General features: G+C 40.6%; 1 long non-coding RNA gene across 2 annotated transcripts; it reads left to right on the plus strand.

Moving 5' to 3' along the window:
* Positions 1-54: 54 nt before the first annotated feature.
* On the plus strand, positions 55-15,928 carry LOC134299208 (uncharacterized). 2 transcript variants are annotated; one of them, XR_010006377.1, is made up of 3 exons: positions 55-263; positions 8,548-8,692; positions 10,149-15,928. It is a non-coding gene; the product is annotated as an uncharacterized LOC134299208 (long non-coding RNA). The 2 variants fall into 2 exon arrangements; XR_010006375.1 differs by lacking the exon at positions 55-263 and having other exon boundaries at positions 7,690-8,692.
* The last annotated feature ends 1,948 nt before the right edge of the window (positions 15,929-17,876 follow it).

The raw sequence follows: 17,876 nt of genomic DNA on the forward strand, positions 1-17,876 counted from the left end.
ATCGGTATACCTTCATAACCTCTCCTTCCTGCGCCACCATGATGTTGGGAAGGGGGAGGACTCCCCCTCTCTCCCACTCACTGTTTCCAGGTTGGCTGTTGTCTTTTTATTTTATACATATCTTTGTCTTTGATATAGGACCCCTGATGGCATAACTGCTGAACTTGCTGACCAAAAGGTTGGCAGTTCGAATCCAGGAGCAGGGTGAGCTTCCACTGTTAGCCCCAGCTAGTGCCAACCAAGCAGTTCAAAAGCATGCAAATGTGAGTAGACCAATAGCTACCGATCCTGCAGGAAGGTAACAGCGCTCAAGGGGAAACCTTTACCTTTACCTTTGTCTTTGTGGGGGATGTTAATGTTAAAATTGTGCAATTGCATTAAAATTAAAAATTAAATAATTAAGAAATCACAGTAGTGCCAGAAGAAGGGGTTATGAAGGTATGTGGGTGTACAATCGTGACACCATGGAATGGCAAATCATTGCTATTAAAGAAGGATGTGACATCAAAGGTGTTTTACCTAGAAGGTAACTGTTATTTATGATAATACTATTGTAGTGGAATAGAAAGTTGTTAGAAAGTGCCACTATGATATCTTCATTACCCTAAAAAGCCTTTAAAAATAAAGTTCTAGGTCAATTATGTTTTTATTGAAATGGAATGTTTATTTTAATTCTATTGATTATGACCTGATGGTCAAAAACAATTTTTCTCTTTTTCTTTGAATCATCTCATCTCTCTCATGCATATTCTTTTCCACTTTACCAAAGTAATATACTACGAGACTCTTCTTTCTGCTTATCTCTCCTTTTTGATGTTTGTTGTCCCATCCTTTGTACAGCCACCTCCCACAGATTGTGTGTGTGTGTGTGTGTCTGGGTGTGTGTGTGAAAGTGCAGTGTAGCTACTGCATCACTATCACCATTCTATTGTTCCTTGGAAAATGTCCCCTAATTTCCATTAAGTTTCATTTGGGGAAAAGATACTTTATGTTCTGGTCAAAGAGTCTTTCCCTAATCTGAGCTAATGTATGGGTTTGTAATGTAAACTGGACAAAGAGTACTCTTTCCAAATGATAGTGCATCTACATTACACATTTACATTCGTTTGATGCCATGTTAACAGCCATCATCCAGTTTTGAGATTTTGTACAGATTTGTATTAAAAGTAATGCCGTATTCAGAATTTTGAGACACAATTGTAGCAATAACAAGGTTATTGCACTTGTTATTGCTACAATTGTGTCTCACAAATCTGAATACAGCATTACTTTTAATCCAGATAGTCTGAAGAGTATTATTCATCTGGCTACTCTATTTCTCCTTTCTTCAGTGGAAGTAGTTTGAGGAAGACAAATGGTGGTTCCCAATGGAGTTTATGGAACATGAATGGGCTAAGAAAATTCATCTGCTTCCTCCTGTAGACCTATGGACATTCCACAGTATATGGAGAATAAAACTTTGAATCTTGTTTCCATTTTGTCAGGAGGACCAAGGGTTATCTCATGACCTGCATTTACTCAAACATGGAGAAGTAACTAGCTATGCTTATAATAGTTATTGACTCCCTAGGCTCCTTGAATTGCAATGTCCTTGTTTATTTATTTTGGCACACTAACAGACTGCCCAATAACTGGAGTTCTATAGATGGTAAAATTGAAACCATAAAAACTGAAACAATGATTAAAAAGAGTACATAATAAAACTTGTAGCAGACAATAACAACAATGAAATAGTTACAACCACAGTAAAACTAGGAACATAATAAGCACTAAAACAGTTGTTCAGCTGTCGCTTCTTGGGAGTCATTTCCAAAGAATGGACAGAACTCTCCATTTTGCTATCTCCTTCTTCTGGATTGTTTTAGGCTGGATTTTTCCATCCTGTTTAGGAAGAAATTTGCAAATGTTAGTAAATTCTTCTCAAGGAACAAACTCACCAAATTTCTCATAACCCGTACCTGTCAATTATTCGCTGGGAAGGTCACATTGTGCAGTCCCCAAGTTATGAACAATATAGATTCTGTAGGTTTGTTCTTAAGTTGAATTTGTTTGTAAGTTAGAACAGGTGCATTTTAAATGTAATTCTAGCCACACACACACACACACACACACACAGGTTTTGGATAGCATAGGGAAGGGTAAACATCCCTGTGGGGTCAACCCCCTTGTTAGACATTGGAATAGTTCTCAAACTTTTTCAACCACTGAGCCCTTTTTGAAGCAAAAGGTTATTATGGAGCCCCAAGAAATGTTTTTATATTATATTATATAGAAGGGTAGGCCCCGTCCCCTTTAGACCTCACTCACTTCGTGTCCTAGCAGCCCCCTCAGCCACAATGGCTGAGGGTTCACTTAGGCCTCTTCCACACTGTCTTGTATAAAATACAAATTGTCTGATTTGAACTGGATTATATGGCAGTGTAGATTCAAGGCCCTTCAAGCTGTATAACCTAGAATGCAAAGGCAGATAATCCACAGTATCTGCTTTGAACTGGATTATCTTGAGTCTACACTGCCATATAATCCAGGTCAATGTGGATTTTATACAGTTGTGTAGAAGGGTCCTCATATAATCCAGTTCTAAGCAGATAATATAAGATTATAAATATAATATATATAAAATTGCTGTGGTATAATAAAATAGAACAATATAATCTCTAAAATCAGGACAGTAAATAAAAAATAGCATTCTGAAAACAGGGGAATTCCAGGCAGGAAACAATCAGGTCCAGCTAATACCCCAAAGGATTCCCCCCAGGCAGGAAGCTGAGGAGGGAGAAAAGTAGTGTGTATTATCAGAGTCATTATTATTAGTTATTACCACAAAACAGATCACATCAAGTAATATACACTTTAACTTTAAACTTAATAACAAACAAAAATAATCAAAGATAGCCCTTAAGTAATCCATACAAACACAAACACTTAGTCTAAATTTATCAATGGGTAAAAACATCTAGAAACTGATAAATAACTTTACAGAAAAATGAGAAGATATGCCACAACCAGAAGACTGAAGTCAATTCCAGTATCTAGGCAAGAGTAGAAGTAAAGCATAATCAAAGCACCTCCTGGATGGTGGTAGGGAAATAGGATTTTGGAAGCAAGCAAGGTAAGGGGAAAAGGATCTGGGCGGCAAGGAAGGTGAGGATAAAAGGCTTTTGGCAGCAAGGGAATGGGGCGGAGCAGGAAAGAGGAGGGAAAGCTTGGAGGGGGGAGGGGGGAAGGGGGCAGGGAAGCACGAAGTCCCTCAATATGCTTCGCCGAGCCCTAAGGGCTCTGTGGAGCACACTTTAAGAGCCACTGGAATATAATGTCTTGGAAAGCACCTGTCTCATCGGCTCTTTGTGGACAAAGTCGCTTTGATCCACTCTGGTTTTGACACTATATTAACGGCAGCTTCTGAGGATGTAACACGAGCACCTGCTTGTCCTATTTTGATGGTTTCTTTTCAGTTGCTGCATCCTGAGGACGTGGACAAGATGCTTGGAGAGGTGAGGGCTACCACATGCATCCTAGACCCCTGCCCATCCTGGCTGGTGAGAGAAGCCAGAGGGGGTTTGGCCGAGTGGGTGAAGGTGGTGGTGAATGCCTCCCTTCAGGAAGGCATTGTTCCAGCAAGCCTCAAATTGGCTGTGATCAAACCGCTGTTGAAGAAGCCATCACTGGACCCCACTCAATTGGACAACTATCGGCCTATTTCCAATCTCCCCTTTTTGGGGAACGTGTGGTGGCCACACAACTCCAGGCATTCTTGGTAGACACTGATTGTCTAGATCCGGCGCAGTCTGGCTTTAGGCCGGGACATGGTACCGAGACAGCCTTGGTCACCTTAGTAGATGATCTACACTGAGAACTGGAAAGGGGGAGTGTGTCCCTGCTGGTTCTGCTGGACCTCTCAGCAGCCTTCAATATCATCAACCATAGAATCCTTCTGGGACGCCTCGCTGGAATGGGGCTTGGAGGTACTGTTTTACAGTGGTTCCAGTCCTTTCTGGAAGGTCGTACCCAGAAGGTGTCACTGGGGGACACCTGCTCAGCTCCACAACCATTGACTTGTGGGGTCCTGCAGGGTTTGGTACTGTCCCTCATGTTGTTCAACATATACATGAAGCTGCTGGGAGAGATCATCCGGAGTTTTGGGGTACGGTGTCATCTATAACCAGATTATGTCCAGCTCTGTCGCTCCTTCCCACCTGTCACTAAGGAGGCTGTTCAGGTCCTGAAGCGGAGCTTGGCCGCTGTGTCGGACTGGATGAGCGCAAACAAATTGAAATTGCATCCAGACAAGACAGAGGGCCTCCTGGTCAGTCATAAGGCCGAACAGGGAATAGGGTTACAGCCTGTGTTGGATGGGGTTGCACTCCCCTTGAAGACACAGGTTCGCAGTCTGGGTGTTCTCCTGGACTCATCGCTGAGCCTGAAACCCTAGGTCTCAGTGGTGGCCAGGGGAGCATTCGCACAATTAAGACTTGTGAGCCAGCAGCGCCTGTACCTTGGGAAGCCTGACTTGGCCACGGTGGTTACATCCCATTTGGATTACTGCAGACAGCCCAGAAGCTTCAACTAGTACAACGGACGGCAGCCAGATTGATATCTGGGGCGGCATACAGGGAGCGTACTATTCCTCTGTTACACCAGCTCCACTGGCTGCCAATATGCTACCGAGCCCAATTCAAAGTGCTGGTTTTGACCTATAAAGCCCTAAACGGTTCTGGTCCAACTTACCTGTCAGAACATATCTCCTCCTTTGAGCCATCAAGAACCTTAGGATCATCTGGGGAGGCCCTGCTCTCGGTCCCACCTGCCTCGCAAGTGCGGCTGGTGGGAACGAGGGACAGGGCCTTCTCACTGGTGGCCCCTCGGCTGTGGAACACCCTCTCTAGTAATATTCGACAGGCCCCAACTCTTTTAGGCTTTAGGAAAAGCTTAAAGACATGGTTATGTGCACAAGCATCTAATGAGTAAGCACTATGGTTCGACATGGTCTGAATTAAGGTTTACGTGCAAGGTTCTGGACGAATTGACTTAAGTATTTATATGTTTTAAAACTTTGTACAATTTTTTATTAAGTATTGTTATTGATTTAAATATGCTGTTTGATTTCTATTGAATTTTGTTCTGGGCATTGAATTTTGACGGTTTTGTAAGCCGCCTTGAGTCCCTTTAGGTGAGAAAGGCGGGGTAGAAATGTTGCAAATAAATAAATAAATAAATAAATAAAGATGTTACACAGATGTTGGATGGCCACCTCTCAAGAGAACTTTAATGGTAGATTCCTGCATTGGCAGGAAGTTAGATTAAATGGCCCTAGGGTCCTTTCCAACTCTATGGTTCTATTGATTCAATACTTAAAGGTTTTCTGCCTGGATGGAAGAGTGTATTGATTTTGCTTTCTCTGTGATTCAGTTTTTAATCTCATGTTCTTTCTACCTCCATCAGAGCTTAGGAAATTTACTTTTTGAGACACACCTGCCAGAATCTGCCAGAGGCCATGGTTGTTAGAGGATCCAGGAAATTTCAGTCCAAAAGTAACTTTTTAATACTCTGCTTTGATTCATTTCAAAGAGGAGAATTCTTAAGTAAGAATTTGAGTCATACTCTTACTCATCTCTATGTTTCACAAGAGATCTTCTTTCCTGTGACATTCAATGATCAGGTTTTAGGCCTCTTCAAAGACTCAAATAATTATTTGAAAACAGGTCATGGAGGTCTATGGACATGATAGTCTAGGCCTAGAAGTTATATTGATGAGAGGTGACTCAATTCTATGTCACTGCTGTGAAAAAAGAATGGGTATATTGAGGTATAACCTTTGTTTTTGAAAAAGAAATTCTGCCTTGACACCAGAAATATGCACAACCATAGGTATGTACAATTTTCTGTGAGCAGTGCTGGCTTGACATTTCCTTGTGTAAAATTACAGCTTGAAAGATACCCTTTTGTGTTTAGTCTGGATAGGTAGCCTGAGGATGTCCACTTATTCTCAGGTTTGTGACTGTTACTTAGGAATAACCTCAAGACAGTGACAATTAAATTTATATACCTCTTTGATTACTTGGCTTCCTGTAACCAAAAGCAGGAAATGACTGCCTTCAGGCACTGTTCCTCCACAATCAGCATATTATATATATATGGGATCTTCTTAAAAATTTGACTGATACATTGCTCTGCTTTAATCAAAATTATAGCATGGTGACATCTCACATCTCCAGGCCATGAAAATAGTTTGGAAACACATCTTCATAGCCTAGTATTTTTCTGCACAGACTAAGTTTCTCCTTGTTCTCTGCAGGTATAGAACCCATCCCAAATGTTTGCCAAATTGTCCCAGACAGCCTCTCATTATTAGCCCCATGACAGACAAGCACCAGGGTGCAGCTGTGCAGAGATCACAAAAGAAAGGTGGTGGCCCTTGAATGAGGTTTGAGGACTAAAGAAAAATTATCTTTGATGTGTTGTCGAAAGCTTTCATGGCTGGAATCACTGGGATGCTGTGAGTTTTCCGGGCTGTATGGCCATGCTCCAGAAGCCTTCTCCCCTGACGTTTTGCTCACATCTATGGTATTGTGAGGTCCTCACAACCTCTGAGAATGCCTGCCATAGATGTGTGCAAAACGTCAGGAAAGAATGCTTCTGGAACATGGCAATTCAGCCTGGAAAACTCACAGCAACCCAAAATTATTTTTTCTTTAGTCTTCTAAGATCTAGTATTCCAGAGTGTGAGTCACTCCAAATAACTGGCATCTAGAACATATTCTCTCTATAATTCTGCTTTCTCTTTCTCTTGAGATATCTAAACTGCATTTTGAATACTCAAGTTTTAAATTACTGGAATAGTACAAGTTTAGGGACCTATGGAAACATTCATGGGGGACGGGTGGGGGGGGGAAGCAGAATTCTTCTTTGTGGTGGCTGTGCTCCTGGACTGACAGCAGGTGAAAGTGTTCTAACATCTGTCTCTCTGCCTGCCCATTTATCTCTTTAATATACTATAAGCTCATTGCATCTCTTGCACAGATCTCCAGATGCCTCTTTGTGTGTGTGTGTGTGTGTCTTCAAGTTGCCTGTCAACTTATGCAGTACAAATCTACACAGGCAAACATTCTCTCCTTCAGGCCTGACCCTGTTTGCTGACCTGTCCACCCACTTGGAAGCTCAAACAGACCACACACTAATCCCTTGGCAGACTCAGATGTAAGCACAAGAGAAATATGGAAGGGCTTTTTAAAAAGAGAAAACTCTATGTGAAGAGAGATTTAATTAGAGGCCAGCAAATGGTGGTAATAGAGCTGCATGACTTACCATGAGCCTTGTTTGTGGCTTGGAGTGGAAATAGGAGCATCAACAGTCCTCCTTGTAATGGCGGATCTCCAGTTCCTTCTTCCTAGAATCCTGTGTGGCTTGGTGGTCTTGAGGGGATGAGGGAACCAGTGACTAGCCAATGAGTTTCAACCTTCATTTGAACCCATTTGCTGGAGTAACCTAGATGTGATTTTCACTCCAGTCAGTTGATGGAATATTGATAGATGTTACTTGCATGGACACAGCATTATTTTCATGAGTGTTTTCCCATATACCCATTTTTATGTCAGGTTCCTGCAAGGTAATTCTGAGGTGTATGGACATTTGGACTACTGTGTTTGTTTCCATGCCATTTGTCACAACTCTGTGACATAGTTGTGGGAGAGCAGTGGCAAGGATCCTGGATATGGGACTATTGCCAGTATCTCTAAATAAAATTCGTCATGTATGAGGTCCCTTCTATGACTTGGTGTTGTTGGGCAGAATGGTCTTGCCCACCTCTGGGGTGGAAGCTATTTCCACCTTTCTTGTAATACCAAGGGTTCTGGTAGGTCATCAACCAAACAATTGGATTGGTTAATGACTGGATCCAGACCTATGCAGATGTCAACTCTACCTACAGTTGCATCCAATAAAAGGAAAGGCTTTAGAGGTTATTTTTCTCCTTTATTTTATTCCTTTCTGCCTGTGAAATTCTAGACTTCATGAAAAGAAATTTTAAACAGACACTCATCATGGCACAATCCAAACCCCATCATTCTTAGCTTCAGAAACATTACTACAACACTGAAGACATCAAATAATTTCTTGACACTTGTGAGCATTCACAGTTTGTATTATTGATATTTTGACTCTATTGAGGGCCACATGCCTAGTGGTTTACGAAAAAGCTTAAAGGAGCAAATTTATCAGTAAATTTAACCATGTCTTTAGGGAGCTGGGGGTTGGAATAACCTCAGTTTTCTGATTCAGCATTTCTGAGGAACAATAAAGTACAGTAATAAGCAGTGGAACTGATACCAAGTTTGTGTGGGCTGAGTCAAATGTAGGTTAAAAAAGGGGGAGACTTAAGCAATGAACATTGTAATTAATAAGAATCAAATGTATTGTATGAGAAGTGTGGTCTAGACAGGACTAGAAGAGACAACAACATGACAACTTTTCTTTATGGGAATTAGATTGACTTCTAGCCACTTTGTTCAAGAGAACAAGAGAAAAATAAACGTTTCTGTTCATTTACAGAATAAGCAGTGGGCTCATCAAGAGCATGGATCTTTTTTCATGCTGCTCCTCCCGTTTCTTAATGTGATGAAATAACGTCTTTGCAGTTCACTCTTTATGAACAGCCTCCAGGCTATGAGCTTCAGATATGATCCCTCAGAGTTGGGTAAGTAAAAGTGTCAGTTGCTGCAGCCCACAGAAGAGACTATGAGTGTTGCAATCTTATATGTTAAACTCTGGGGTTGTGATAAACTATCTCTCACTATGAGCTGGCATTTCCACATCTGCTAGTTAATGTTTTTCTCCTGTTAAAAAGGGCCCCTCAGTGAGTTTAAATGGCTATTGTTGCTATTGTGAACCTGCAAGTCATTTCCAACTTACGGCAACCTTACAAAGAGCTTAATCATATAAATTTATTGGCAAAATGGTTTTGGGGGGGTTGCTTTTGTCTTACTTTAAGGCTGAGAGATTGTGACTAGCCCAAGGTCACCCAGTAGGTTTCCATGGCTAAGTCGGGTTTTGAACCCTGGTCTCCAAAGTTGCAATTCAATTCTCGAACATCTAACTAATATTTCATGCTAGTTATTACAGATTTTGCACACAGGACCCCTATGACCAACAGAAACAACTGGAGGGTGGGGTGGGGTTATAGCTCATTTTGGGAGTTATAGCTCACCTGTAAACAGAGAGCACTATGAACCCACACGATGATGGATCTGGACCAAACTTGGCACACAGACTTGACATGGCTAACTTTGAATATAGGCAGGGTTGGAACAATGCCAGATGATGATGGAAGTTGTAGTTTACTTTTTATTTTTATTGTTACAAAAGGCCTAACATGGGCATCGCTGGTAACCTAAACTAGTATATATATCAGGCATGGGCAAACGATTTCACATTGGGTCTACATTGAGAGTCGAGATGGAGGGCATGCGTTGGGCAGAGTTGAGAGGGGGAGGGAAGGGGAAATGTTGTATAGTGGTGGTTGGGGCATGGGGGGGGGGAATTCATGTATTAGATACCACTTTATCAGCCACGGGTCAACACTATGGAATCCAGAAAGGTGTAGCCTTTCAAGATCTTTAGCCTTCTCTGCTAAAGAGTGTGTGCGTGTGATGTGTGACTACTCAGAGCTCTTAGGAGAGGGGCTGCAGGGCCCTCCCTCAACATGGGACTTCAGGGCCCTCCTCTCGCCAGGAGGACATGGCGGTCCATCATGTCCTCCTGCCAAATGTAGGGTTTGATATGTGGATGCCCAGGGCTCTTGGCCCTGCCGTCACATGTGGCTGTTCAAAGCTCTTCTAAGAGCCCTGTGTGGCAGTGTGTGACTAGGAGCACCCTCTTATTGACAGGAGGACACCGCACCTGCCCCGTCCTCCTGCTGAGAGAGGGTGGGACACACGGCTACGCAGATCCAACTTAGGAACAAACCTGCACAACCTTGTTTATAACTTGGGTACTTCCTGTAGAACTAAAATACACAAACATTGAATGCAGTCTTGAAGTTGCTTATATACAAGTAATTTCATGATAAGACAGCTTCAGTTTATGGGATCTTATGAATAAGAGCACTCCTAGATGTCCTCCATCCTCAATTTCATATCTTTCCTTCTGTTTAGAGTTCGTTTGACCTGCTGCTAGAACCGTCTAGAACGTCAGGAGAGAATACTTCTAGAACATGGCCATACAGCCTGGAAAACATACAACAACCCCGTCTACCTTTTTTGCAGTTCTTTGTATCTGCAGAACTCTTTCCTATCACCTGATTTCAAATGCATTGATTTTCTTTCTGGCAGCTTTCTTCATTGTCCAGCTTTTACATCCACACATACAAACCTGTGACTTATGCATTGCTATAACAAGAGACCAAAAGGATGCCAATTTGTATTCATATTAAAATTAAATTTGTATACGTTGTATACAAATAATATTTTAAATTAATAACTGTGATTTTAAGCCATGGACCCTTGGCGTACAAGACTTGAGTATGACAGTTAATAATAGGATATCTTGGAGATCTTTCATTCATAGGGTCCCTGTAAATCAAAGTTGACTTGACGCCAAATGACAGCAACTACAAAAGAGAAATACGATGCATCTCATAATATCAGGGAAGACTGTGGCCAGTTGTCTTATATATCAGCAACTTCAAGGTTGTGGCTCTTTTTTCATTTCTTTAATCTAGACTTGTATTGGATGGCCCTTCAAATATAGAATATTTCCAAACTGAAAACAGTCTGTACACAATACTTTCAAATGGATTATTTTCTTCAGTAACATAATACACGTATGTGTATCTGTATGTACGTATTTAGGATATTTTTTTATGGCACCTTTCCATTAAAAATACCAAGGCAGTCAAAGCAGTTAAAAAAACAACTCAAGCTTTACAAGACAAATATAAAAGTCATTGAAAAACAATTTGGTCTTTTAGTGGCAATGTTTTGCTGTGTCTTTTGTTTTTATTGTTATGATTTCGCTCTGTTTTAAATTAGTCATGGTTTTAATAGGATAGTTTATTTTAATCTTTTTTAAAATGAGTTATCAGATTTTAATTGAACTTTATTCTAACCTTGTTCTAACCTGTCTTGGGTTGTGAGAAAAATGAGATATAAATGAAATGAAATAGAATAAAATAGCAAGGTTTGGGTTAGTAGTGTATCTTCTACCTTTTCTAAAGGAAGAAGCAGTGGGAATTCCACAACTGGGGAGTAGCAAAGCCCATTCACCCCTGTTTATGATGGAGACTCCAAAAGGAGCAGTGTTCTAACCAGGGCTTTTCTTACAGATTGAGCTAACTGGGCTTTTTTCCTAGAGAGATGAATGACACTTTAGAGGGCCAGGTCCTAAACTGTTTACTAGGCTTGAGCATTTTGGCTGGACCTCGATCAGTTTCTGCTACCTGAATTCCGGGGGTGGGGGGTGGGGGGGTGGGGGTGGGTTCTGTTTTCATGTGAATAGCCGTTTTGGGCATAAGACCTATTATTAGGCGATCCCTCGTAGGTCAAGGATGATGGTTCTCCGCTTCTGGTGTCTTGGGAGTGTGTCCGTAGGTGGCTGAAGAGATCTATTCTTGACCCGCATGTTCTCCCGCAGTGAGGACATTGGTTTCCAGGTGGAAGGTGATCCTAGTCAGGGTTGGCTTGATGCTCCTTCCTCATGGCACGTTTCTCCCTTAAGCCCTCCATTCGTGCCTCTTCGAACTCTTCAGCACTGCTGGTCACAGCTGACCTCCAGCTACAGTGCTCAAGGGTCAGGGCTTTCCAGTTCTCAGTGTCTATGCCACAGTTTTTAAGGTTGGCTTTATGCCACCGTTTTTAAGGTTGGCTTTATGCCACCGTTTTTAAGATTGGCCTATTACATTTCACCTGTCATTTCTCATGCTATTTAATAAAATTTGGCACATCAAACTTGACATGTGGCTCTTCCTTTTCAGACACATATTTTGCCTCTTTCACTCCTTTCATCCATTATAGCTTCTGCTTTGTTGTGGTATATGCCAATGAAGGCTTGTTAAATATGGATTTAATGTGTGTAAGGAAGCTACAGGGATGTGTTTACTATCTATTTTATGTGTTAGGCTGCAAAGGGGAAGTTAAATGTGAAATGACAGCAGAAAAATATTTCTGCAAAATGAGAATGTTAGCTAAAGGGTGTATTGACATAACTGAGAAGGAGCTTTCCCAGACTTCCTTATAAATAACCCATAGTAGCTCAATACTCCCTAACAGAAAATAGGCTAAATTAATTCCTGCTGTTGCTTCTACAAGCTCAAGGGAAATTTACCAGACAGCAATAAACTGTAACCTTTAGAAATTGTCACAGGCATACTGACTAAATTCCCCTTCTCTATATTTCTGCATCTTGAAATTGAGATTGTTATAACTTTATAGGGTTATATGCTGTCATTCAAATCTGTTTAATTATTATAATATAGCCCTTATGATCCTATTCAGAATTGTATACCGTGTTCTACAAGCATTATTCAGCAATTATATCTTCCCCAAGATGAGTTCCATTGACTCCACTAGCAAGTTAATAAACTGTCCACAAAATAGGAAGAGATATTTAATTTACAGGGACCCTATGACTGAAAGATCTGGTGGGAATATTTGCTAGCTGCAATTCCTTTTGTTTGTGTTCCTTTCACCAGGTGTCATTTAAAGATTCTCCTACTTCCTTCTACAGCCTCTTCTGCTTTCAAAATTTCCTTTGGAACGTCAGGTGGGAGGAAGGAATGTCTGCAATAGAGAAGACTTGGTGGAAGTTATTGCAGGGAGGTCTATCTGTGGGACACTCTTGCTAGATTTCTGCAAAAAGAAGGACTACTTCCATCCATCCAATTGTTTTTAAGCTCAATATGCTTTATCATATCTTGGAAATATCACTTCCTGAATCTATGGTTATCATAATTTCCCAGTTAGCATGGCTACCCTTCAGTATCCAGTAAGCAACTAAAGGCAGCTATGTTTGTCACAGGTTTTAGATAAGAGCCATGACTGAGGGTGCATCTACACTGTAAACTGACTCAATAGGTCAATGCTATGGAATCTAGGGATAGAATGCTGGATGGCAGATATAGCATATATTTGCTGCAAGGGGCTGGGATAGTAAATGGAAATCTTGTTAGGAATGAGGAGACTAACTCCATAAATATCTGAGAAATTATAAAGATATAATCTAGCAGTGTACACATTTAATCTGACATAAATAAGCAATTTACTTGTTTACCATGTTAAAAGGTAAAGGTTTTCCCCTGACATTAAGTCCAGTCGTGTCCGACTCTGGGGGTTGGTGCTCATCTCAATGTCTAAGCCAAAGAGCCGGTGATGTCCGTAGACACCTCCAAGATCATGTGGCTGGCATGACTGCATGGAGTGCCGTTACCTTCCTGCCAGAGCGGTATCTATTGATCTACTCACATTTGCATGTTTTCGAACTGCTAGGTTAGCAGAAGCCGAGTCTAACCGCGGGTGCTCACTCTGCTCCCCAGATTTAAACCTGCAACCTTTCGGTCCTCAATGTCACCAGCTCAGCGCTTTAACATGCTGCGCCACTATGTCTTAGGACATTAATAATAGTAATAATAATAATAATAATAATAATAATAATAATAATACTTTATTTGTATTCCGCCCTATCTCCCTGAGGTAGATAAGAGCTTTCTGTCCTTATTTCCAACTTGGGCACTATTGCCATAGCTTCAAATGGCCCTGAAACCCACCAAGTGACTCAGGTTCATGCTGCTGGCAAGATGGCATGACCAGACCTTCCTCACCAGCAAGTGAAGCTGTGATGAAGAGTTATGACAGGACCCCACTGGAGATTCTGCGTCTGTCCCTTAGAGCATCACTGGCAGGAGTGGACTGAATACATCATCCTGCATCACCCCACTTATCAGCATCCTATATCTCAGCCACTTGGGACGACTGGCTGACTTTTAAGGTGGATTTATGGGTCTAAACTGGGAGATAAAGTGTGTATGGTGCAGAATCTTGGTCTATATTGTTACAAAGCTTTTCAAATAACTAGAATTATAAAGAGACTCATAATATTAAAAGCAAAGCCACAGTTTTAGTTCTATAGTGCCTTCTCAATGCCTATTCAAACTTTTAAAAAGGAGGACATCTGACCACTTCCTAGTTTGTGAGAAAGCCTGTATAGGTCTGAAAAAAAGTCAGGGCAAGAAAAAATGCAATAGTACTCCCCCAGAGGGTTTTTTAAAATGGTGTGGGTGAGCTGCTATTGCATATTTTGAGATAAGTTTTTTTACTCCCAGGTAGGACATGAGAGGGACAGGTACAGAGACAATGGTGGGTATTCAAGGAGACAGTGTGACATTCTGACCTTTGTTTAGCTATGGTCCCAGAACAGTGTGCTTAAAAATATAATTCTACTTCTCTATGTTTGCAGTAGAAAGATTGTAATTATAAAATTACTGATGTAAGGAAAACTTGCAAGTTGTTTCATTCTTGATGAGAAAGTATATCTACGCCTTGCTGAACATTGGCTAAGTACCGTAAGATTTTCCACATTTCAGGGCAATGTTATTACTTTAAACAATTGTTGGTTTTAAAAAGTTATTTTGTGTAAAAATTAATATTAATTCCAAAACAGCCTTTTAATGCAACAGACATGCTTTTTTCCTGCACCAATTAATTGTATTTTGAATAAAACCAATATTTTTGTGCAAAGGAAGTTTTCACACAAAAGTTACAAAGGGCTAAGTTATCTAAAAACGTACAAAAAATCCTCACCCTTCAGATAACAAACTTTCTAAATTATTCATTCTTACAATGAAAAACATAAAGATTTATCTTCCCACCACAAGCTTTTCAAAAGAAAAGAGGCCTTTCACCATTGATATCACTATAGCAACATATCTGGCCTTGACAGAGGAAGCAAAAGTGACCAATTTGGACAGAGAGTCAAAAAAGGAATAATGTAGCAAAGTCTCTAAAACATGACAGAAGAAAGGATCCTGTCTTCCCTACAGTGTTAACTCAAAGGGGGAAAACCTCTTTTCACTAATAGATTACTTGTAAACTTCTCTGGCACTGCTGGAAATGTCATCCCATCTAGTTATGCTTAGCAGGTGCCATCATTGAGGAGTGGGTGTCACATTTTCATGTTCTGGACAGATCCTATCTCTAGGGGCAGTTCACATATTTGGACTAATCAGAGTGGTGTTTCCCACTCTCACTCTGAACCTCCACCCAACAGCAACAAATAGATGAGGGATGTAGCCAGTGGTGCCCTGCTACCTTTCAGCCAGAACCCAAGACTGCTGTGTCTTCTTTTTTTACAAAACGAATGTTATGTGCACATGTTGCTATGTCACATCTACAAAATGTTCCTGATAGAGATCTTGGGATGAAGATGCTGCTTTGGGAAAGAATACTTTGCCTTTCTGTCAAAATTGGTACCCTTGGACCTGCTGGAATTCCATTTTATGGTTCGTACCAGCAAAGACATGATTTTTTTTATGTTCAGAACTTGTTACCCATGCTCACTTCTAGACCATTATCCAGAACTCTAATTCATAAATTAAGTATGAATTGGATATTATTATATGTTACTTTTTTACCACAGCAAGAATGGAGAGGCGTGATGCAAAGAGAGGTAGGCTGTATTTCCACCTCTGAGTAAAACCACCTAGGAGTATTCCTTGCCTAAGAAAACCATATGAAATTCAAGAGGACATCCTAAACCAGCAGACAACTAGAAGGCACAAACAGATATCCACATTATGAATGCTTGTCATTGTTCATGCTTACATCTGAGAACTTAAACTTTTGTTGTTTTTGAGTGGACTTGTATATATATTTTAGTACTGGTCTGATTCTCATTATTACTTTCAGCAGTCAAGATGATTGCAGTAAAGATCTTAAAAGATGCATTTTGGAGTTTCAGAACTGTTTTTGGTGTTACAACGTGCTGATTTCACCCTCCTCCTTCTCCTCATACAGCTTTGCAAGCATTATCACGCCTAGAATGTGCCTACATTTCAATTGGCGCAATTAGTTGCTGTAACCTTTTCTGTGTAATGTGTTACTGCTACAAACAGCAGACAAATTGGATTGCAGTGGAGTACATTAGTATGGTGTTGGGGTCAGGCTTGTTGCAATCATGCTTTCTATCAAGGAGCATTTCTGTATCTGAGTTGCATTTGTTTCATCTCATAATGTTTTATTTATTTTCATTTTTAACATTGGGCGAACTAATGCATGAAGCACGAATTTTATTTAGTATTGATGCAAACTAGACACATCTTTCATTTTTCCAGGTAAATATATTTCCTTCTATAACCTTCCATATCTCCTAGTATTCTATATTTTTCTCTATGCCCATTGGCGGAACATTGACAGATTTTTCCTGTAGATGCTTTTTGGATTCTCTTCTCGGAAATTTTACACTCTTATCCATTTCATTCAGAAATAACCCTAATTTTGTTTAGTGAGTATATAATGTAAATATGCAAAGGACTGAAGCTTTGCACTGCAGTGGTTTTTGCTATGTGTATTTTCTTTTTCTTTCTTTTTTCCCTGAGACTGTTCCCAACTGGAGATTGGACTAACAACAAATTATAGGGTAATAACATACTTTTTTCACAACACAGGGAAGGTAAGGGAACTGGGGGTGGGGAGATGGTTTGGTACAACATCTGGATGTGCTGAACCAAACCAACTCCCTACCCACAGCTCTCTTACCTTCCTTCTCTTCATTCAAACAGACTTTGAAAAATATAATTTTTGTAGAACCAAATGTCTCATTCAAGTATCAGCCTCACAACTGCAGGGTCAGCATTGCTATAACAAAATGGTGGAAGCCAAAGATGAGAACACCCTTCTAGGTCCTCAAATGTGATTCTGTGGTCAGCATCCAGTGGAAGTTGATCATAGAGTCATGCTGGAAAACCTAGAAATTTCTAGAGAGGTGTTCTCTTGGGGAAAAATAGCCATTGCATTATATGTGGTTTTTCACTGTCTAAGGGGTCCTGAGTCTCTTATCTCCTGTGAATGAGGAGGGCTGGCTGTAGTAGGCCCCTTGGCTTCGCTTCAGGAAGATGATCCTACTCTCTGCCCAATTGGCCTCATTTGATGACAGCCTCCACTATCTTTCATAGTGACACAATGAGACCATGGAAAATAGCATAGCACTGTAGCCACCATTGCATGATAAAATATCAAAGATTATTACAATGGGTGACTGGTCTCTTGGCTGCTGAAAAGTCAAAATTTATTCTACAAGTTGCATGTAATAAAACATTTTCCAAAAGAGGCCTATTTTCTTTTGTTCTAAACTACTCTAGGATTAGCAACCTGGTATATCCCAGTACTTTTGGTCTGTAGTTCTTCTTGAACCCAGTGTGCAAGTCCAACAGTCAGAAATTATGGAACATGTACTCTGGATGCTCTCTAGTTATCTACTTAGGGTAGCTGTTCTCAACCTTTGGGTCCCCAGGTGTTTTGGCCTACAACTCCGAGAAATCCCAGGTAGTTTACCAGCTGTTAGGATTTCTGGGAGTTGAAGGCCAAAACACCTGGAGACCCACAGGTTGAGAACCACTGACTTAGAGCATAAGCTTAAGAGGTATATTTTTCCAGAGCTCACAGAAGAAAACAGTTATAGTTCCTCTTGTCATTTCATGTCTATATATGGATATACATACTGCTATTTTGATTGACTTATAGTGTCTGAGACAGAACTTGCTGCGGTATTAAGTAACTCTAAGCCAGAAGTTTTCTTTGTTCAACATGGACCTGCCTTTATTTCTGCCAGGGTGGTTGAGCCTTGATGAGAGCATTTCATTTTTTTCATCTTAGAAACAGTCATACATATTTGAA

Source organism: Anolis carolinensis, chromosome 1, assembly GCF_035594765.1.
Source record: "Anolis carolinensis isolate JA03-04 chromosome 1, rAnoCar3.1.pri, whole genome shotgun sequence".
In the NCBI taxonomy this organism is placed as follows: domain Eukaryota; kingdom Metazoa; phylum Chordata; class Lepidosauria; order Squamata; family Dactyloidae; genus Anolis; species Anolis carolinensis.